General features: G+C 45.3%; 1 non-coding gene across 1 annotated transcript; it reads left to right on the forward strand.

The window, feature by feature from the left end:
• Nucleotides 1-164, forward strand: LOC139000755 (U1 spliceosomal RNA). The gene has a single exon (XR_011469699.1). It is a non-coding gene; the product is annotated as a U1 spliceosomal RNA (small nuclear RNA).
• Nucleotides 165-23853: the final 23689 nt, after the last annotated feature.

Here is a 23853-nt window from a genome sequence, read left to right on the forward strand (position 1 = left end):
ATACTTACCTAGCAGGGGAGATACCATGATCACAAAGGTGGTTTTCCCAGGGCAAGGCTCACCCACTGCACTCTGGGTGTGCTGACCCCTGCAATTTCCCCAAGGGTGGGAAACTAAACTGCATAATTTGTGGTCGTGCAGGACTACTTTTCTGCTCTCCTTCACCCCTCCCCCCCAAATAAATAAATGCATAAATAAATTTGTTAAGATGTGTTCTATGACCCAGAATGTGGTCTATCTTGGTGCAGGTTCCATATGAGCTTGAGAAGAATGTGTAATCTGCTGTTGTTGGAAGAAATAGTTTATAGACACCGATTATATCCAGTTGATTGATGGTGCTATCAGGTTCAACTATATTCTTACATATTTTCTACCTGGAGGATGTTTCCACTGCTGATAAAGGAGAGTTAAAGTCTTCAATTATAATTGTTGATTCATCTATTTCTTTTCACAGTTCTATAAATTCTGTCATATGTATTTTGATGCACTCTTTTTTAAAAAATATATTTTTATTAATTTTACAGAGAGGAAGGGAAAGGCATAGAGAGTTAGAAACATTGATCAGCTGCCTCCTGCATGCCCCCTACTGGGGATCGAGCCTGCAACCAAGGTACATGCCCCTGACTGGAATCGAACTTGGGACTCTTCAGTCTGTGGGCTGACACTGTAGCCACTGAGAAAAGCTGGTTAGGTCTCGATGCACTCTTGTTAGGTACATACACATTAAAGACTGTTGTGTCTTCATGGAAAATTGACCTAGCCCTAGCTGGTTTGGCTCAGTGGATAGAGCATTGGCCTATGGACTGAAAGGTCCTGGGTTTGATTCCAGTCAAGGGCACATACCGGGGTTGTGGGCCCAATACTCAGTAGGGGGCGTGCAGGAGACAGTGGATCAATGATTCTCTCTCATCATCGATGTTTCTATCTCTCCCTCTCCCTTCCTCTCCAAAATCAATATAAATAAATAAATAAATAAATAAATAAATAAATAAATAAAAAATTGACCTTTTAATCATTATGTAATGTCCCTCTTTATCCCTGATAATTTTCTTTGTTTTGATGTCTTCTCTCTCTGAAATAATATAGGTACTCCATCTTTCTGTTGATTAGTGTTTATATGACATATCTTTATCTATTTATTTTTATTTCTATGTGTCTTTATATTTAAAGTGGGTATTTTTTTTAGAGAACATGTAGTTGGGTCTTGTGTTTTGGTACACTTTGACTATCATCTTTCATTATTGTATTTTTTTAAAATAATTTTTATTTCTTGAAGTATTACAAAGAATATTACATGTCTCCTTCGCCCCCCCCCCTTGACATTCCCCCGGCCTCCCCTACCCCCTAGTGTCCTGTGTCCATTGGTTATTCTTACATGCATGCATATAAGCCCTTCAGTTGATCTCTTAACACCCCCTCAAACCCTCCCCAGGCTTCCCACTGTAGTTTGACAGTCTGTTCAATGCTGCTCTGCCTCTGCATCTACCCCTGTTCATCAGTCTATACTGGTCCCCATTATCCATTTCAACCTCACCAGGGCCGTCCCAACTTCACTGGGGCCGTCCCAACCTCACCGGGGCCGTTTCAGCCTCACCAGGGCCGTCTCGACCTCACCGGGGCTGTTTCAACCTTACTGGGGCTGTCTCGACCTCACCAGGGCCGTCCTGACCTCACCGGGGCTATCCCTACCTCACTGGGGCCGTTTCAACCTTACCGGGGCCGTCCCAACCTCACCAGGTCCGTCCTGACCTCACCGGGGCCATCTCGACCTCACCAGTGCTGTCTCAACCTCACTGGGGCCATTCTGACCTCACCAGGGCTGTTTTGGCCTCACCGGGGCCATCCCAGCCTCACCGGGGCCGTCCCAACCTCACCAGGGCTGTCCTGATCTCACCGGGGCTGTCCTGATCTCACCGGGGCCGTTCCGGCCTCACCAGGGCCATCTCGACCTCACCGGGTCTGTCCCGGCCTCACCGGGGCCATCCCGACCTCACCGGGTCTGTCCCGGCCTCACCGGGGCCATCCCGACCTCACCGGGTCTGTCCCGGCCTCACCGGGGCAACACGAAGTTTGGTACTCTGTCTCCTGCCGGGCGGCTCCCCACCAGACAAAATCTCTAGGCGTTCCTTGTGGCTGAATATCCGGGCATGCCTGCTCGGACTTCGCCCTCCACCAAGTGCACAGACTGCCTGTCTGCCGTCCCCCAGCGTCCCACGAGAGACTGGTACCGGTGGACGTGCTTGTGCGCCTGCTGGTACAGCGGTTCCACATCGCCGGCCCGGCCCCGGCCTCCCCTACCCCGACTCCGCCCCTGAGCACGTTCCTCCCGGATGCAAGGAGCTGAAATCTGCAGCCTGCTGGGTTGGGCTCTGTACTTGGTGCCTCTGCACATCCTACTCAGTCTCAATACTCTTCTTTCTATGCGAGGAGCTGAAATCTGCAGTTTGTTGGGTTGGGCTCTGTACTTGGTGTCTCTGCACATCCTACTCAGTCTCAATGCTCTTCTTTCTTTCCTTCCAGTTGTAGAGCTTCCACTGGGCCAGCTTTCCCATGGTTCCGAATGATAGCTGTTTGTCCTATAGTTGGTAGTTTCGATGTTGTTGTGGGAGGCAGCAAGCACAGGTCTGTACCTTACCCACCATCTTGGTTCTCCTGGGTCTGCTTCTTGAGTGTGTCTCCCATGGGTGTGAGGAATTGAAGTCTGCAATTTGTTGGGTTAGGCTGAAAAAGCGCAGGTGGGTCTTTTTGTGCCACTGGCACAGCTTGGATGGGGATGTAAATTGAGTAGGGTGGGGTCTCAGGGAGTTGCCAGGGCGGAGCAAATAGCAATGGCGGTGTGTCCGAGGCTCCTCACCTCTCTGGGACTCTGGGACTTCGTGTCCCCTAGTGCCGGCGAGCAGCTGTGCGACAGAGCCTCCCTCGCTTTCCAACCACCGCAAGGCCATGCTGCCTCTCCCCGTGGGGTCTGGGGCCTCAGAGACCTGCCCCAAGCAAGCCCAGAGGATTCGAGAGTTCGTAACCCCTTCTGATTGAAAAAAACCGCGCATCCAGTTGCAGCCCGCCTGGCGCACGACTCTGTACCTCTGTTTTTGGCGCCTCTGTAGCTCCTACTCAGTCTCACTGTGCTTCTTTCTTTCCTTCCAATTGTAGAACTTCCACTGGGCCAACTTCCCCATGGTTCTGAATGGTGGTTGTTTGTCTTATAGTTGGTAGTTTCAATGATGTTGTGGGAGGCAGCACGCACAGGTCTACACCCTACGCCGCCATCTTGGTTCTCCCATTATTGTTTTTAGACCACTGATATTTTAACTGATTATTGATATGTCTGAACTAATATCTACCATATTTGTTATTGTTTTCTATTGATTGTGCTGTTTTTGTTCTTATTTTTGTATTCCACTCTTTTTTTTTTGTTACCAATGATGGATTAATTGAGCATTTTATATGATTCCATTTTCTCTTCTTTTCTATCATGTAAATTATTTATATTTTAAAAAGAAGACATCTTTTAAATATATATACTAGAGGCCCGGTGCATGAAACTTGTGCACTGGGGGACGGGGGAGGGGGTTCCCTCAGCCCGGATTGCAAGAGGGCACAGGCCAGGCAAGGGACCCCACCAGTGCATGATCAGGACCAGGGAGGGTGACCAGCCAGGAAAGGACCGCAGGAGGGTTCCAGGGCATGTCCCACTCTTCTTGCTCAGTCTGGGTCAGCCAGACCCCAGCAGCAAGTTAATCTACCAGTCAGAGCGTCTACCCCCTGGTGGTCAGTGCATGTCATAGCGACTGGTCAACTGTCTGGCCCCTAGTGGTCAATGCACATCATAGTGACTGGTCAACCGGTTGACTGTTGCCCCCTGGTGGTCAGTGTACAACATAGCATGCGGTTCAGCGGCCTTAGCATATTATTAGCATACTAGAGGCCCGGTGCACAAAAATTTGTGCACTCGGGGGGCGGGGGGGGGGGGGGGGGGGGCCCAGCCCGGCCTGTGCCCTCCCGCAGTCTGGGACCCCTCGGGAGATAATGACCTGCTGCCTTAGACCTGCTCCCCGGTGGCAGAGGGCACGCCCAATCCCTAAATGCAGCCCCTGGTCAGGCTCAGAGCAGGGCTGATTGGGGAGTTGGGGCGCCGCCCCGTCATGCACAGAGCAGGGCGGATCCGGAGGTTTCGATGCCACCCTCAGTCACGCTCAGGGTAGGGCCGATTGGGGGGTTGGGGCACCGCCCTCTGTCACACTCAAGGCAGGGTTGATGGGGAGGTTGCGGCGCCACCCCCTGTCACGCACAGAGCAGGGCCGATCAGAGGGTTGGGGCGCTGCCCCCTGTCACTCACAGAGCAGGGCCCATCAGGGGAGTTGGGGCTCCATACCCTGTCACTCACAGAGCAGGGCCCATCAGGGGGGTTGGGGCTCCGTACCCTGTCACTCACAGAGCAGGGCCCATCAGGGGGTTGGGGAGCTCCCCCCTGTCATGCACAGAGCAGGGCCGATCAGGGGGTTGAGGAGCTCCCCCCTGTCACTCACAGAGTAGGGCCGATAGGGGAGTTGGGGCATCGCCCCCTGTCACACACAGAGCAGGGCGGATCAGGGGGTTGGGGCGCTGCACCCTGTCACACTCAGGGTAGGGCCAATGGGGAGGTTATGGCTCTACCCTGTCACACACAGAGCAAGGCCCGTGGAGGGGGGTTGGGGCTCCACCCTCTATCACCCACAGAGCAGGGCCAATCAGGGGGTTGGGGCGCGACCACTGTCACACTCGGGGCAGGGCCGATGGAGAGGTTATAGCTCTACCCTGTCACACACAGAGCAGGACCCGTGGCGGGGGTGGGGAGTGGGGGTTGGTGCGCTGCACCCTGTCAAACACAGAGCCACAGGGCAATCAGGGGATTGGGGAGCTCCCCCCTATCAGGCACAGAGTAGGGCTGATCAGGGTGTTGGGGTGCCTTCCCCTGTCACGAACAGAGCAGGGTGGATAGGGAGGTTGTGGCCCCGCCCCCTGTCACACACAGAGCCGCAGGATGATCAGGGGGTTTGGGTCCCCCATCATGCTGATCCCGGTGCCGGGAGGCATATTACCCTTTTACTATATAGAATAGAGGCCTGGTGCACAGGTGGTGGCCGGCTGGTTTGCCCTGAAGGGTGTCCTGGATCAGGGTGGGGGTCCCCACTGGGGTGCCTGGCCCGTCTGGGTGAGGGGCTGAGGGCTGTTTTCCAGCTGGCGAGTGACTAAAGCTCCCAACCGCTCCTTGTTTTCTTTTTTTAATTCTGGGCCAGCTTTAGCTCTGAGGCCTCGCTGCTGAAAACAACGATACAACATTTCGGTCCGCCTGGCTTTCAGTCAGGCTGATTTCTGGGGTTTGTTTAGCTTCTTATTTGCAACATAGTACATAGTTGCTTAGAGTTGCAGTGGAGAGGCCGGCAGGTGAGGCGAGGCGGGAACGTTTGAGTCTGCAGCAAGCAAGCCTCATGCTCGCTTCAGTGCCTGGCTGCCGGCCGCCATCTTGGCTGACAGTTAATTTGCATATACTCACTGAGTAGCCAATGAAAAGGGTAGCGGTCGTACGCTAATTACCATGTTTCTCTTTTATTAGTGTAGATTACGCTTTTATTGGTTGAAATGGATAACTGGACGACCGGACACTTAGCATATTAAGCTTTTATTATATAGGATTTTTTAATTGATTTCAGAGAGAAAGGGAGAGGGAGAGAAAGAAACATCAATGATGAGAGAATCATTGATTGACTGCCTCCTGCACGCCACCTACGGGGATTGAGCCTGCAACCCAGGAAAGTGCCTTGACTTCCTGGCTCATAGGTTGACATTCAACCACTGAGCAACACCAGCTGGGAAAGAAAATATCTTTTTTTAAAAAAAATTTTTCTCAGTGGTTGCCCTGATGAAAAGGAAAATGGTGGGGGTTGGGGCGGGGAGGCTTGCAACCTAGTTCAGTATCTGGTTAAAACTGTAGTCTTACTTCCCCACTCTGACTGACTTAGGCAGAGCTGCAGAGCCTAACACCAGGGCTCCGCCACAGCTGACTTGGGCCTCAGGGGCCCATCACAGGAGGAGATATATAGGTCAGAGCCTCCCCACAAGTTCAGTTCAGGCTTTGGATCTGGAATTCCCCTGGACTGGCAGATCTGCGAAACAAAGGTTAAACTTTCTTCCCTCAGAGTTCTGGCTGATTGTTCTCCTGTTCATTCTGCCCCAACACTGAAATTTCTGACCTATAAAAATTTCCTTCATTCTAAAAAACTACTTTGACATTTCTTGCAAGGCAGGCATGGTGGCAAGCAATTTTCTCAGTGTATGTTTATCTGAGAAAGTCTTTATTTTTTCTTTACTTTTGAAGTGTGGTTTTGAACAGTACAGAATCCTAGGTTAGTGGGGTTTTTTCTCTCAACACTTTAAATATTTCACTACAGTATCTTCCAGCTTGCATGTTATCTACGGGGAACTTGGATATAATTCTTATCTTTGGTCCTCTATAGATAAGATCCTATTTTTTCTTTGGCTTTTTTATTTTTTAATTTATTTTTAAATGTATGTGATATTTATTATGTTTATTTATTTTTAATTTTTTTTTTTGTTAATCCTCACCTGAGAATATTTTTCTATTGATTTTTAGAGAGGGTGGAAGATAGGGGGAGAGATAGAGAGAGAAACATTGATGTGAGAGAGACACATTGATTGATTGCCTCCCACATGTGCCCTGATGGGGGTTGGGGATCAAGCCTGCAACGGAGGTATGTGCCCTTGACCAGAATCAAACCCAGGACCCTTCAATCCGAGGGCTGACGCTCTATCCACAGAGCCAAACAGACTAGGGCTGGCTTCTTTATTTTAGACTTTATACAGTTTGAATATATGCCGAGTTATAGTTTATTTGGTAATTACTCTGGCTGGTGTTCTTTGAGCTTCCCATGGTTTTATAGACTGAATAATTGTGCCCCCTAAATTCATATGCTGAAATGCTAACGAACATATGATAGTATTAACAGATATTAACAGATTGGTAGGCAATTAGATTATGAGGGTGGAGCTCTTATAAAAAGATGTAAGAGCTTGTCATGTGAGGATACTCCCTGCCATGTGAAGATACAGCAATAAGACAGCCATCTACAAACCAGGACACAAGCCCTCACCAGAACTGAATTTGCTGGCACCTTGATCTTGTACTTTTCTGCCTCCAGAACTGTGAGAAATAAATGTTTGCTTTTTAAGCCACCCAGTCTATAGTAGTTTGTTATAGCAGTCTAAGCTGAATAAGACATGTGGTTTGGTGTCTGACCTTGATTTGGAGGAAATTCTCAGTTATTATTGCTTCAAATATTGCTATTGTACCTTTCTCTCTTTCTTCTCCTTTTGCTATTCCCATTATGCGTCTACTATACATTTTTGTAGTTGCACCATCTTTCTTGGCTATTATTCCCTTTTTTTCCAGTCTTTTTTTTTTGTTCTTCTTCTTTCAGTTTCTATTGACATATTCACAAGTTCAGAGATTTTTTTTCTCAGTTGTGTTCAGTCTACTAATAAGCCCATGAAAGACATTCTTTATTTCTCTAACATTACATTCTCTAACATTTCTTTTTGATTCCTAGAATTTTCATCTTTACTTACATTACCCATCTGTTCTTTCATCTTGTCAACTTTTCCCACCAGAACCCTTAGCACATTAATCAGAGTTGTTTTAAATTCATGGTTTGATAATTGCAACAATCCTGTCACATCTGAGTCTAGTTCTAATGCTTGTTCTGTCTCTTTAAACTGTGTTTTTGCCCTTTTGTATACCTTTTAATTTTTTGTTGAAAGCCAGACATGTACTTGATAAAAGGAACTCTGGTAAATAGGCCCTTAGTTATATGGTGGTGAGGTGTGGGGAGAGGGGTGGCATTTTGTATTCCTATACTCTGTATTCCTATGATTAGCTCTTTAGTGAGCCTGTGCTCCTAGGTTAAAACTTCACAAGTGCTTCTCATCCCCTGCCCAACCCGCCCCCCCCCCCCCCCCCCAGTCTTAGATAAGACAAGATGGCTATCTGGAGTTGGTTATTCCCTTTTACCTGGGTCATTTGGGCTCTGATAAAACCTCAATTAGATTAGGATCTAGTAAATAATTTTTCTACGGCAGGCTTTGTTAAGAACAAAGTGCTCTGGTTTGTTTCAAAATGGTTACTTTCCCTGAAGGAAGCTCAAAGGGATTTTTTCTCTGATCTTTCCTGGTAGAACTCTAGGAGGTGAAAGTCACAGAGAGGGGACCTTTGAAGTGTTTAGCTCACAGACTTGTCCACTCTGAGCCTCTAGAAAGTTGTCAATTACAATTCAGGTTTTTCTACCATAGAATTGGTTTATTAAGTTGTGATTCTGTATTTGTCTGACTGTCTCTCCAATTTTAGGGGTAGCCAGTTGCCTCGAATCCTTACTTTTCTGATAGCTATAAGAGAAGCTATTGTTTTTCAGTTTGGTCAGCTGTTTGTTTGTTGTTTTGTCAGAGAGGTGACTATGGATGAAAAAGGGGTCTAAGAAAAGTATCCTCATGGGGTTATCGGATCATAAATTCTTTTTTCAAAAAACAAAAACAGCCTTAACCGGTTTGGCTCAGTGGATAGAGCATCAGCCTGTGGACTGAGGGGTCCCAGGTTCGATTCTGGTCAAGGGCATGTACCTTGGTTGTGGGCACATCCCCAGTAGCGGGTGTGCAGGAAGCAGCTGATCGATGTTTCTCTCTCATCGATGTTTTTAACTCCATCCCTCTCCCTTCCTCTCTGTAAAAAATCAATAAAATATATTTTTAAAAAAACAAAAACAATTCAACATCATTTATTGTCATCTGGTGGTAACATAAGGGTATTGTAAGCCAATATAAATAAACTTGAGGCCTGGTACACGAATTCATGCACCACTGGGGTCCCTCGGCATGATCCCCTGGCCTACGGGATCTGGCCGAAACTGGATCTCCAACATCCCCCAAAGGGTCCCGGATTGCAAGAGGGTGCAGGCCAGGCTGAGAAATGTGGGAGGTTGGTCAGCCAGGAAGGGACTGTGGGAGGGCTCCAAGGCATGTCTGGTCCATCTCACTCAGTCCCGATCGGCCGGACCCCAGGAGCAAACTAACCTACTGGTCAGAGCATCTGCCCCCTGGTGGTCAGTGTGCTCCCACAGGGGGAGCACCGCTCAACCAGAAGCCGGGCTTATAGCTGGCAAGGGTAGCAGCAATGGCGGGAGCCTCTCCTGCCTCCACAGCAGTGCTAAGGACCTCTTGGGGGATGTCTGCCTGCCAGGGAGTGGGCCTAAGCTGGCAGACAGACATCCCTTGAGGGGTCCTGGGCTGGGCTGAGGAGACCCCCCGCCCCCAGTGCATGAATGTCATGCACCGGGATGGATATATATATATAAAATCAGCTTCTGGAACTCGTTTCCTGAGCCATCGCAGCCCAGCTGGCTCACTTCTACTACCTCAGCAACATTCTAAATAAACTTTCTCTTATCATTTGAAAAAAATAAAATGTAAACCAGGTCACTTCATTCTCAAAACCCTCCTATGGCTTCTTATATCTAAATAAAAGTTCAAAGTGTAACTGGACAATCAATGGGTCCGTGCTACCTGTCACTGCTTGAGCCAATTAAGCAGAGACAGGGTTGAATCATATAGGAGCGTTTATTCCCAATACTGCCGGCACTATATGAGAGCAGCAGGTCATCCACAAAAATCTGCTCTGCATCCCACCATAAGCCAGGTGCTTATATTGGGTAGAAGAACAAAGATTACATGGGGAAGTAGGCAAAAAGGTTTGCCAAATGGGCAGTTCACAGGTTTGGAGGTTTGCAAAAGCCTGTGAGTATGCAAGGGCTGGGTGTCTTCAAAGAGCTGGTGATATGAAAAGGCTGGGGGTCTTCAAAGGGCTATTGATATGCAAGGGCTGGGGCTCTTCAAAGGGCTGGTGATATGCAAGGGCTTGGGGTCTTCAAAGAGCTGGTGATATGCAAGGGCTTGGGGTCTTCAAGGGCTGGCAGGTCTGGTTTCTGCAATAAGGTTGTTAATTTTCCATTCTAATAGGAGCTCCCTGATGGGGAGAATGGGCTGCATTTCCAGGTGAGCTCCCAGGTCCCAAGTGCAGCTGTGCTGCCAGCCAGGTTAGAATGTGCCTTCTTTAATCAGAATAAAACAATCACGATTAACAGAGCATGATTAATATTTCTTACAATTAGCTAGTCCCCAATATTGTATTTCTGTCCCTATCACAAGTACCATTAAGGTGAGGGAAAGGCACAGATTGCATTACCAGTTAGATAATAACAATAGTTACCAAGTGGTGAGTGTTCTTCCCTTGGTAGTAGACACAGTTTTAAGAAGTTTCATTTAATCCCAAAATAAATTAAATTCAATAACAACTCAAAGTACTAATGAGCCACTAAGCTGTCTACACCATCTCATTCCTTGGTAGCCCTCATCCCATCAACTACCATTCTCCCTCCCATTACCACAGCCCAGACACAGGTAAGATGCTAAGTGCTTCCTGTCTCAGAGCCTCTAGCTGCACCACTCTGACCTCAGTATATTCCTTAGGATTTAACTTAATTGAAGAACAGTGGCATCTACAATATAAACATTTATCTCTCATATTCAATAAACCCAAAGGAAGGCCCAAGGTTTCAAGAGCCCGCAGTCCTTCCATCTTGTTGCTTTGCCCCGTGAGGCTTCCATTCTCTAATGAGTCCCCTCAGTCCACGGCAGGGGCAGGAACTCCGGTCAACACGTTTGGATTCCAGCCGACAGGAAAGAGGAAGAGGAAAGAACGCTCCGTGTGTCTATGAAATGTTGGGCAAAGGAGGAAATGGAAATCTCGGGGTTTTTTAATGTTTTTTTTGAAGTTAAACCTTTGCTGTCTTCATGGAAGCCTTCGAGAACAATAATACGGTGTCCTTTTAAAGTGAGCTTGTTTCAAATGACCCTTTTTGAACCAGTGTAGGAGTGTCCAAAGCTGTCAAAGACCAGGATGGAAACAGGCTCCCTTCCCCAGGAGCCTTGCATTTTCCCAGAAGGAGTGAATTTTGTCTCTTTTGGTCATTCCTACCTAGGCTACAACCCGTGCACATCTTCTCCTCCCTCGTCCCCCGCCCCCAATTGAGATTAGATGCCCTGGCTCTTCTCTCAGCTCCCAGAAGAGTCAGAGGAGAGAAGGGAATTGAGTGAGGGGGCAACCAGCTCACGAGGAAGACTAGGGGAGGGGGCCAACAGCCCCTCAGCCCCTACTTTGCTCCAAGCACATCAGCTAGATCAGTGCCTGTGTGCAAAGTTTCTATAGCATCACTCCGTTTTACAGATAAGAAAAATGAGGTTTAGGCTGAGTGCCCCTTTCCAAATGCTGGAAATGAGTGAAATAAGAGAAACAGGACACTGTTGTGAGTTCATTATTCTCAGATAATATTCTTCCTACTTTCTTTGGGATGGGGGCTATTAAAATGTCCCTTCATTTATAATATCACTATGATAATGAATCTTAGGTTATTAATTTTAAAAAATGCTCAAAGCTGTAGAGAATTTTTATAAGAGTTTATCTGGGCCAGAACTTTCAACCATTGTCAGGAAGCAGGATCTCAAATGCTTCAGAGAATGACAGTTTTGCAGGTTTTTTTATGCATTTTAAATTAAGGAGGGAATACATGAAGGTGGGAGAAAAATAGGAATATTACAGGAAGGTGGGGGAAAGCAATGTGGGAAGTAGGTAATAGGATAGTTAACAAGATTATGTGCTCTCTTGAAGGTGCTTACTCTTATTCTCAAAGGTGTGTTAACCTAGATGCACAAAAACAATGGTCAGGACTTGCAAGGCAAATAAAAAAGTTATGTACTCCTAGGCAGTGACTACCCACCATGCCTTCTCCAGTTTGGAATTTATGATCAGATCAGCCTGTGAGGTTACTTTTCTATAGAACCTTTCCCCCCCACGTACCTATGGTCCAGGAGAGTTTAAATTTCTTTTGTTTTAGCAACAGAAACCTTTATAAAATTAAAAATAAAGGCATAATTCCAATATGCAAAAATATATTTATTAATATTTATATGCTACAGCATTTACTTCTTAGGAACTTAGTCAATAAGAAATAGAGTATTTTTAATGAACACAAAATGCTGTGAAAAGGGGTTTTTTGTAGTTGCAAAAAGCCTGTGAAATAAATTTATCTCTGCATCTGTTTTAGTTGTAGAGTATCCAGAAAAATCTTATTCATAAACTAGTAGTTGAAAACAGTTTCAGGTTCGTGTACTGTTTTATATAGCTGATAATTTTATAATTTCCTGATTAAACAGAGATGAGAAGAGATGATGCATTCTGAGATACATATGAAAATAGCACAAGTGAACACTTAAGCTTCCAATATGTCAAACTTTGGTAGATAGCGCATGAAAGGGCAGAATATGTTTTGTTTTTACAATTTCTTAAATGTTATAAATACATAAATAAATAAATAAAAGCTTCTCTATATTTAGAATAAACATGCTTATTGGCTTTTTAAAAAGCTGCTTTATTGAAATTCATTTACCAAAAATGTTAACTGTACCACTCAATGAATTGTAGTAAATTCATAGAGTTGTGTGACCATTACCAATCCAATTTTAGAACCTTTTTATCACCCCAAAAGCTTCCTGCAAATCCATGCTTACTGATGCCAACTGTGCCCCCTTCACTTCTTCCTCCTTATTTCCTAGTCTTCCAGCTGAGAAGAGTAGATGGTCCTGGAAACTGGTGTGTTAGTATCTGTGTGAAAATATCCGTGGTCTGTGTTCTTGTAAAGAGTGTCTGAATATAGCAACAGAACTTGAAGTCATGGATCTTTTTTTTTATTAATACATTTTTATTGATTTCAGAGAGGAAGGAAGAGGGAGAGAGAGATAGAAACGTCAATGAGAGATAATCATTGATCAGCTGCCTCCTGCACGCCCCGCACTGGGGATTGAGATCAAAACCCAGGCATGTGCCCTGACAGGGAATGGAAAGGAACTGTGACCTCCTGGTTCATAGGTCGATGCTCAACCACTGAGCCACACTGGCTGGGAGAAGCCTTGGATCTCTGGAACCCTACCTGAGCAGAGCACAGGGCTTTTTATTGGGCTAGGAAGGAAGATTCTCTCAGTAAAGTGTTCTTACGTGGTAGCCCAGAATAGGAGAGGGTTTGTTTCCTCAGTGTCGGTCCTGCGCATATGTCCATCTGACTGGTGTATTTTGCAGGGATGCCCTGAATTTGAATTTACTTATTTTTTTTTTTTTTTTTTGTCTTTGCCTGAGATAATTGAATTCATAGTACCACCTCGTGGCCATTGTGTATAATTACAGCCTGGGCTTCTTGTTCTGGATGGAGGGAAGCTATTTCATTTACCTTGGAGTGTGGTTTTCTCTGGGAAAATCAGACAGTGGCTGCTTCCAGCCTTCTCTGGGGGTGTTTCTAGGCGACTAGAAACCTTTGCCGTATTGTCTGAACTCATAGTCTACCAAGTGCAGCCTGTCTCCCAGGACTCCCAACAGAATACACCCCCAGTTCCTGGGTCAGAAGGGCCATCTCTGGCTTGTGGGGAAGGTATACAGAAGGGCTTGGCCACCCCCGTATCCAAAATACCCACCAGGTATTCAGGCCCTTCTGAGACCTGTTAAGAGAGTAGTTACCCACCGCTGGGGAGGGGCACTCAGGGAGCAGCCCTCCACTGAGAGAAACAACTTCCTACCCTTGATTGGTTGAGAGCAATTTAGTTATGGGAATAAAAACTCAGAAACTCTTCCTGTCCTTCTCCACAAAACACCAGCCGGTGCTATAAATAAGAAATATGAGGCTGAGTCCTGCACATTTATATCTAACCTAGAGGCCCGATGCATGAAATTCGTGTAAGAGCAGGTCTTCACAGCCGCGGTAGCTGCCTGGTTCCCTCCCTCACAGCCAAGTGCATGTGCAGACATAACATTAAAAAAGCAAACCCTATCTAAACATTCCCATTTTTATAACCGTATCAATCCTTACATTTCCATGTTCTTTTAACCTAATTGTAGCAGGATTCGGGGCTTCACCCATGGCTTTCTGTACCACAGTTCAAGAATGCCCCTATCAAGAAGTCCTGGAAATTCCTTTTTTCTATCCTGAGGACATATACAAATTTTAATATCATCCTTTGTGGCCCAACATTTCGCAGTTTGAATTCCCAGGCTGCTTGCCATGATGGCTCCTTGGACTTTTGAAACTGACTAAACAGGCGCCTCCAGTCTGGCGACGCTGCTCACCACCACCCCGCGACCCTCCACGCTGCTGCCGTTGCCCTGCGAGTGCAGTCCCCAGTCCCACTTTGCTGCCACCCAGCCCAGTTCCCCGTGATTCCCTGTTGGCCATCCAGCGATGGGAGCCTGCGGGCTGCGGGCTGCGGGCTGCGGGGAGGGACCGAGAGGTGGTCAATGCACCTCATAGCAACTGGTCGATTGGTCATTCTGGTCATGATGCTTGGCCTTTTATTATTATAGACTAGTGGCCCGGTGCATGAAATTTGTGCAGGGGGGGATGTCCCTCAGCCCAGCCTGTACCCTCTCCAATCTGGGACCCCTTGAAGGATGTCCTACTGCTGGTTTACAGGGATTGGGCCTAAACCGGCAGTTGGACATCCCTCTCACAATTCGGGACTGCTGGCTCCTAACCAGTCACCTGCCTGCCTGCCTGATTGCCCCTAACCACTCTGCCTGCCAGCCTGCTCACCCCCAAATGCCCCCCCCCGCCAGCCTGATCACCCCCAACTGCCCCCTGTGCCAGTGTGCTTGCCCTCAACTGCCCTCCCTGCCAGTCTGCTTGCCTCCACCCCCCCCCCCCCGCCCACCGCTGGCCTGCTTACCTCCACCTTCCCTCCCCACTGGCCTGCTCACCCCCAACTGCCCCCCACTGCTAGCCTGCTCACTCCAAATTGCCCCCCCACTACTGTCCTGCTCACCCCCAACTGGCCCCCCTTGCTGGTCTGCTTACCCCCAACGGCCCAGCCCCCCATCAGCCTGATCACCCACAACTACTGTCCCATTCTGGCCTGATCACCCACAACTGCCCTCCCCTCTTGGCCTCTAACTGCCTCTACCTTGGCTCCGCCACCATGGCTTTGTCCAGAAGAACGTCTGGAAGGTCTCCTGGAAGGTCTCCCAGTCTAATTAGCATATTACCCTTTTATTGGTATAGATAGAGGCCTGGTGCATGGGTGGCGGCCGGCTGGTTTTCCCTGAAGGCTGTCCCGGATCAAGGTGGGGGTTGCCACTGGGGTGCCTGGCCAGCCTGGATGAGGGGCTGATGGCCTTTTTCAGGCTGGCCACGCCCACGGGCTGGAAGCAGGTATCTGGGATTTATTTAACTTCTATAATTGAAACTTTGTAGGCTTGAGCAGAGCTCAGGGCCAGCCAGGGCAGGCGGGAAGCTTGGCTTCCTCCATTGCCGGGGGCAACCAAGCCTCCTGGCTAATTGTTACCATTCATTGTGTGTATAGCTTAAAATTAAGCTATTTACCTTTAATTCCCTGGGTGCTAATATTTATGGGGTTTTCTACTTTTCCAGTTTTCAACATTTAATACAGTGTTGTAAATGTGATAACACTAGAGCAGTTTTTTGGGTACAGAAATGATTGCTGAGAAATTAGTTTGGTTTTTTTGGCAGCTTTACTATATGCTCAGGTGTGATTTTCTTGCATTTATCCTGCTTTGGCATTCTTAGAACTTCTTCAGCCTGTGGCTTGATACCTTCATACTAAGTTTTAGAAAAAGGTTGGCCAGTCCTTTATCAAATATTTTTATTTTTATTGATTTTAGAGAGGAAGAAAGAAGGAGAGAGAATCATTAATTGGCTGCCTCATTAATTGGGTTGACACTCAACCACTGAGCCACACGGGCTGGGCACGATTGATTTTTAAATATAGATTCCGGTTGCTTGGTGATAGTCTATCTTTTCATTTATTCTCTTAAATATATTAGTCAGTTATTTTAATGCCAATGTCTGAGTACTCTAATCTGTAGTATCTGTGATTTTATTTCTATTTTTTTTAACATCAGGTCCTGTTTTCTGAAATGCCTGGTAATTTTTGTTAGATTTGGATGTTGACATCTTTTAGAGTGGATTTAATTTTCCTCCATTAGACAAATAAATTATGAGCAGAACACTTTGATCCTGTGGAGGCTGGTCCATTTCTGGGCCCATATTGCCAGGGGGTTGCCCTTCTGGGTTTCCAGGGCTGCCCCTCTACAGTAGGCTTGCAACTTCAAGTGTCTCCCTAGCACTGAGAGTCTGCTGAAATGCTTGCTCAGCTTTTAAGCTTCCGTCAGCTCCTTTCTGCTGCTTTTTCTGAGTTTTGCCTCATGTGTGCCATTTGTCCAGAGAGGAAAGGGCACAGCGTGCTGGGTTTCCTGTCATGAAGTTTCCTCCTTTCCAGTATTTTGGCTCCTTAAGTCTTTTTCCTGTTTTGAGCAATTTTCATGCTCTTCCTATTTACTTATTAGATATTTAATTGATATTTAATTGGGGTTTATGTGTTCAGAGTTGTGTCTGCCCCCATGAGAAGAGTTCCATATTTCATGATGTGGTGTTCCATGATAGGAGTCCCATGATAGGAGTTTTATCACAGTGGTATGGGTTGTTTGTTGGGAAATGAGCTATTTATTACAGGGGAATTTGAAATTAACTTTTAAAAAATTAATAATATATCTTATTGAACCCAATAAATCCAAAATATGTTTACTCAAACATGTAATCAGTATAAAAATGACTAATGAGTTATTCTACATTCTTTTTTTTTTTTTTTTAAAGATTTAGATCTCCATTATTTTTACTGTTTTTCATTGAGGTATAATTGACATAATTTCCTAAAGCCTTTAGTTTCTGGTATAAAACATAACGATTCAATAATTATACATATTATGAAATGATCACCACAATAAGGCTAGTTAATAGCCATCACCACACATTGTTACAAGTTTTTTCTTCTCATGATAAGAACTTTTAAGGTCTATTCGTAGCAACTTTCAAATATATAATATAGTATTTTAAACTATAATTACTATGCTGTACATTACATTTCCAGGACTTATTTATTTTATAACTGTGGTGTTTACTACAACCTCATTTATCTGACTCTTAACTTACCTTTGCTTTTTCCTCTACAGAAAGGCAGATGCTCTACAGATGTCTTCCAGAATTGACCAAGTTTTTATTCCAATGTCACAAAGAAACACCGATGGCCTCCCGGGGACCACCCCCAAAGACCTGAAGATGTTTACTGAGGGAGCTGTGTTAAGTTTCCATAACATCTGCTATCGAGTGAAAGTGCAGAGTGGATTTCTACTTGGTCCAAAGACAGTTGAGAAAGAAATACTGATAAATATCAAGTATGTGCATGAACTTTTGTTTAAACAGCTTTATTGACAGCAGTGAGCTCCACAGGTTTAGCCTAATGCAAGCACAGGTGCTATGACATTTTATTTATATACATGTCTGTACATACACATAGACACACACTTTCATTTCTTTGGGTTCAACTGGGAATGAAATGGTTGGATCACATGTTGGGTATAAGCTTAAGTTTTTAAAGAATGGCCAAACTATTTTTAAAGTGATTGTATCATGTGCACCAACTTTTGTTTGAGAAACTGAATAATTAATGTGCCATTTAGCTTTTCCTGGGTAAGCCTCGTGGTTTAGTGGGAAGAGGCCTGGCTGTGTGACTTACAACTTCCCTACTGTGGGGATAGAATTGTAATCTCTGTCTTCAATATTCTAATCTGTGAAAGAAAAGATCTGTCACTGTAGTTTATGAGCCAGACACTTCAGGTACTTGCGCCCTTTATGTTCTAGAACAGCGGCTCTCAACCTGTGGGTCGAGACCCCTTTGGGGGTCCAACGACCCTTTCACAGGGGTCGCCTAAGACCATCGGAAAACACATATATAATTACATATTGTTTTTGTGATTAATCACTATGCTTTAATTATGTTCAATTTGTAACAATGAAAATACATCCTGCATATCAAATATTTACATTATGATTCATAACAGTAGCAAAATTACAGTTATGAAGTAGCAACGAAAATAATTTTATGGTTGGGGGTCACCACAACATGAGGAACTGTATTAAAAGGTCTCGGGATTAGGAAGGTTGAGAACCACTGTTCTCGAAGCAAGAGTCAGGAGGTTGAAAGACAATATACTGTGAAAGCTTAGCTTAAGTTACGTAGTGGAGGTCCAGCATGACAGAATTTAGGATCCAAATCAATACTAAACTATGATTTTCATTCTCTTCTTCCATGAATGAATTTATCATGTGGTGGCAGAGTGGGCAGGAGAGTGAGGAGGGAATGGAGAAAGGAACCTCCTTGGGACCGCATGTCTCTATTCTTTCACAGGTGCCAGCCATGAGGATTGTTCGTGTTTTGCTTTTTTTTTTTTAAGGATATTTTTTTTTATTAAATCTTTATTGTTCAGATTATTACATTTGTTCCTCTTTTTTCCCCCCATAACTCTCCTCCTTCCAGCTCCCACCCCACCCACCGCCCTCACTCCCCACCCACTGTCCTCATCCATAGGTGCACGATTTTTGTCCAGTCTCTTCCCGAATCTCCCACACCCCTTTTCCCCCCAAGAATAGTCAGTCCATTCCCTTTTTATGTCCCTGATTCTATTATAATCACCAGTTCATTCTGTACATCAGATTATTTATTCACTTGATTCTCAGATTCACTTGTTGATAGATGCATGTTTGTTGTTCACAATTTGTATCTTCACCTTTTTCTTCTTCTTCCTCTTCTTAGAGGATACCTTTCAGCACTTCGTACAATACTGGTTTAGTGGTGATGAACTCCTTTAGCTTTTCCTTATCTGTGAAGCTCTTTATCTGACCTTCAATTCTGAATGATAGCTTTGCTGGATAAAGTACTCTTGGTTGTAGGTTCTTGGTATTCAGCACTTTGAATATTTCTTGCCATTCCCTTCTGGCCTGCAAAGTTTCTGTTGAGAAATCAGCTGACAGTCGTATTGGTATTCCCTTGTAGGTAATTGAGTCTCTTTCTCTTGCTGCTTTTAAGATTCTCTCTTTGTCTTTTGCTCTTGGCATTTTAATTATGATGTGTCTTGGTGTGGTCCTTTTTGGATTCCTTTTGTTTGGAGTTCTCTGCGCTTCTTGGACCTGTAAGTCCATTTCTTTCACCAGGTGGGGGAAGTTTTCTGCCATTATTTCTTGAAATAGGTTTTCAATATCTTGCTGTCTCTCATCTTCTGGTACCCCTATAATTCTGATGTTGGTGTGTTTGAAACTGTCCCAGAGGCTCCTTACACTATCTTCGTATTTTCGGACTCTTTTTTCATTTTGCTTTCCCAGTTGGGTGTTTTTTGCTTCTTCGCATTTCAAATCTTTGAATCTTTGAAATCTTGACTTGATTCTTGCACTCCTCTGGCCTGCTATTGGGTGTCTGTATAATATTCTTTATTTCAGTCAGTGAATGCTTAATTTCTAGTTGGTCCTTTATCACAACATCGAGGGTCTCATTAGATTTCTTGAGGCTCTCATCAAGTTTATCGGCAGTTTCTAGCAAATTATTGAGAGCCCTCAAAAGTGCGTTTTTTAGCTCTATATCCTCCATTTCTGTCATGTTTTTTTGTCTCCGAATTTTTTATGCTTTCTTGGTGCACCCGCTTGTGGTCTTTGTGCACAGTCTTGTTGTAGTTAAGCCTTAATTGTTGTCGGCAATACTAGGGGTAAATTGTCCTCCAGGCTACCTGGCTATGAGAGTCAGCTGTGTCTGCAGTGGGAGAGCTTCTGTGATGAATCTCTAGGGCGGTGCTAATCCAGCCTTTGCCTGAGGCTATCCGGCAAATGCCTCTGTGCAGGGCTTGGGCGGGGCGGGTCCCAGGGGATCTACAGGGCGGGCAGGGCGAGCAGTTATGGCTGCTCTCAGTTCCGTCCCCAGCGGGGGCTCTGCAACCGCTGCAAACCTCAGAGAGAAAGGTGCCTCTCTGCTTCTCCCGTTTGAGTCTGGGTCCCTAGAGACTCGCCTGGATCTGGAGCTCAGAGTCTGAAACTCCCTCCCGATTGAAAACAACAACCACACCGTCTGCCACTGGGCCGCTCCACATGCACTCCGAACCTTAGTATTTCACGTCAGCACTGCGCCTCCTCTGAGTCTGGGTATGGTTTCCTCTTTCCTCCTAGATGTAGAACTTCCACTCAGCCAGCCTTCCTGTGGTTCTGGGTGATGTCCGTTCCATCTTTTAGTTGTATTTTTGAATTGGTTGTTCGAGGCAGCAATCTCCGGCGTTAACCTATGCCGCCATCTTGGTTCTCCAGACAGAAAGTTTTATACAAGATGTATGTCAATGGCTTCCTGAGGATGGAACTGTTAATTTAGAACCTTGGACTAAAGTAGGAGAGCAATTAAAGAATTATTATAGCTACCATGGATCTGAGAAGGTCCCGGCAGATACCCTTTCCCTCTGGAATTCAATTCGTGACACCTTGGCACCAGAGGCAGAAACAGTTGAACTTTCTCAAACTTTAAATAGTCCCTCGGCTCAGCTCAATCTAAGAGCAATTTAGCTATGCCTACTGATCGGAAGGAGAATAAATATCATAAACATGACCATTGGTCCTTTCCAGTCAATAGAGAGGAGAGAGGCCCTCCCATTCAAAACAGGCTCCCTAAATTAGAAAGGAAGCCTAAACCAGGTCCTGTGGCTCCTATGAGCTCCATGTCTAAATTTCAAAGGGTGATAAGAGAAGCTGAAGCTAATGGAGATCTTGAATTCTCACTCTGCTTCCCAGTTGCATATGAGAATGAGTTTGGTGAGGACAAAAACCCCACCTGGGAGTCTATACCTTACAAAATACTTAAAGAATTAAAATTGGCCTGTTCTGAATATGGACCTCTAGCTCCTTACACACAAACCTTGGTAGAAACCCTAGCCAGTAAATGGATGACTCCTTATGATTGGTCACAGGTTTGTAAAGCCTGTCTCTCAGGAGGCGATTACTTATTATGGAAAACTGAATATGACGATCTTGCTAAGAGAGCTGTAGCCACTAGCAAAAATTCCAGAGGAGGAATAACCCTAGACATGATATTAGGAGAAGGTGATTTTAACACGGCTCAGGAGCAAATGTATATGCCCAAAGAGGCACTTATTAAAGTAACCAGTTGTGCAGTAAATGCCTGGAAATCGCTACCTTATACAGTAGGAAAAACAACCTCCCTTACAGAGGTTAAACAGAAGGTCGAGGAACCATATCAGGATTTCCTTTCTCGCCTCATACAGGCAGTCAAGAGAGTAATCAATAATGAAGAGGCAGCCAATAGCCTAATCAAACAACTGGCTTTTGAAAATGCTAATAATACCTGTCAGGCTTTATTAAGGCCGATTCGCAGAACGGGAACTATAAATGATTTTATAAAACAGTGTGCTGATGTAAGTCCAGCATTTATACAGGGTGTAGCTATAGCTGCAGCTCTCAAAGGGGAGACATACCCTCAATATGTACAGGGCATAGGACAAGCCAGCAATAATACAGGTAGTAAAAGAAATATGAACTGCTACTCTTGTGGCTTATCTGGGCACTTTAGCAGAGAATGCCCAAATAGAAATAATAATACTCAAGCCAGATGGCAAGCTCCTCGACAGCCTGGAAATACATGAGGAAATAATATTAATCCTCCAAAAACCGTTTGTCCCCGATGTCAGAAAGGATTCCATTGGGCAAAGGAATGTAGATCGAAATACCATAAAAATGGTCGGCCTTTAAATTCTACAAACCGCTCCCAAGGAGGTTATATCCCATCACCTCAATTGGGAAACTTGAGAGGGGGCCAGCCTCAGGCCCCTGCAATAATAGGGGCATCAACCCTCAACCCCTCTGCAAATTTCAATCAGTCAGTGACTTCTTCAGGGCAACCCCAGGCAGTGCAAGATTGGACCTCCATTCAACCACCCATGCAATACTAACCCCAGACTCGCCAGTAGCAGCCATTCCTACAGGAGTGTCTGGGCCGCTGCCTGAGGGAACTGTAGGATTAATATTAGGGCTGAGCTCCACCTCGTTACAGGGGATCTTAGTCATCCCAGGAGTTGTTGATGCAGACTACACAGGAGAAATACAGATTTTACTTTCCCCACCCACCACAACTATACAGATTCAGCCCAACCAGAGAATTGCCCAATTACTCCTGTTACCAATACATAAAATAGGGACAGCTGTTACCCAGGAAGCTAGAGGGGCCGGAGGCTTTGGATCTAGTGATGCAGCATTTTGGATACAAGAAATCCATGCTACTAGACCTACAAAAATTTTACAAATTCAGGGAAAACCAATTGAAGATATACTGGATACAGGAGCAGATGTTTCCTGCATAGGAACTGAAACTGTCCTGAAGACACCTGGTGACACACCTGCATTCCACCCACATTCCGAGCCCACCGACTCAGCCCCAAGCCCACTGACAACACAAGCTGCACGTAAGGATGAAACTCCAGCTCCTGGGTGTTGCCATCATCTGGCCACAGCTTTGTCTCAGTGCTGTGCAGCCCTTCCCTTTGGACCTCCCCTCCCCCATCCTTCATCCTTAAGTAAATTCACTTTTTCTTTAATCACCATCTGAGATGGCTATTTAGCCTACCCGCGCACCAGCATGCTAACCTTCCATGTTCACCTTTCAATGTGATCCTGAAAGTAATGTGTGTTTTTTTAGTTTATTTTTTAATTTCTGAGCCAGTTAAATATTAAAATTAACAATACTTTGGGGAGGTAAAAAACACTATACACATAAAACATACAAACCAAAACAGAACCCAAAGGGATCAAAACATAAACACAATTGCTAATAATTATAGAGAGACACAAGATTTTTTATTTGCTCTCACAATTTTTAAGGAGGCAGGGAAGGTTGGGGGTCAGGCATGGGATACTTCAGCTGCTTGTGTTTTAAAATACCCCTTTCTCAAATATATGCACCCCTATGTTCATTGCAACATTATTTACAATAGCCAAGATCTGGAAACAGCCCAAGTGCCCATCAGTAGATGAACGGATAAAAAAGTTGTGGTACAGCCCGGCTGGTGTGGCTCAGTGGTTGAGTGTTGACCTATGAACCAGGAGGTCACGGTTAGATTCCCGGTCAGGGCACATGCCCAGGTTTCGGGCTCGATGCCCAGGTTGTGGTCTCGATCCCCAGTGGGGGGTGTGCAGGAGGCAGCCAATCAATGATTCTCTTTCATCATTGATGTTTCTATCTCTCCCTCTCCCTTCCACTCTGGGGAAAAAAAAAAAAGGTTGTGGTGTATTTACACCACAATGCTACTCGGCTCAAGAAAAGAAGGAAATCTTACCTTTTGCAACAGCATGGATAGACCTGGAGATTTTATGTTAAGTGAAGTAAGCCAGTCAGAGAAAGACAAATACCATATGATTTCTCTTATATGTGGAATCCAATGAACAAAATAAACTGTCAAACAAAATTGAAACAGAGGTATGGATATAAGGAACAGACTGACAGCTGTCAGAGGGGAGGGGATGGAGAGACTGGATGAGAGAAGGTGAGGGGATTAGCCAAAAAACATATATACATAACACATAGACACAGACAACAGTGTGGTGATAGTCCCAGGGAAAGGGGGTGGGGGCTAGGTGGAGATGGGCAAAGGGGGGCAAATGGAAAGAGACTTTTCTTGGGATGATGGGCGCACCATGCAGGGTGCAGATGATGTTTCATTGAGTTGTACATTTTAACCTGTATGGTGTTGTGAACCAATGCCAACCCAAGAAACTCATTTTTTTTTTTTTTAAAAAGCAATAGAACATTTGAATAAATAAAAAT

Source organism: Myotis yumanensis, unplaced genomic scaffold, assembly GCF_028538775.1.
Source record: "Myotis yumanensis isolate MYYU_CA2020_CCGP unplaced genomic scaffold, mMyoYum1.0.hap1 SCAF_1, whole genome shotgun sequence".
NCBI lineage: Eukaryota > Metazoa > Chordata > Mammalia > Chiroptera > Vespertilionidae > Myotis > Myotis yumanensis.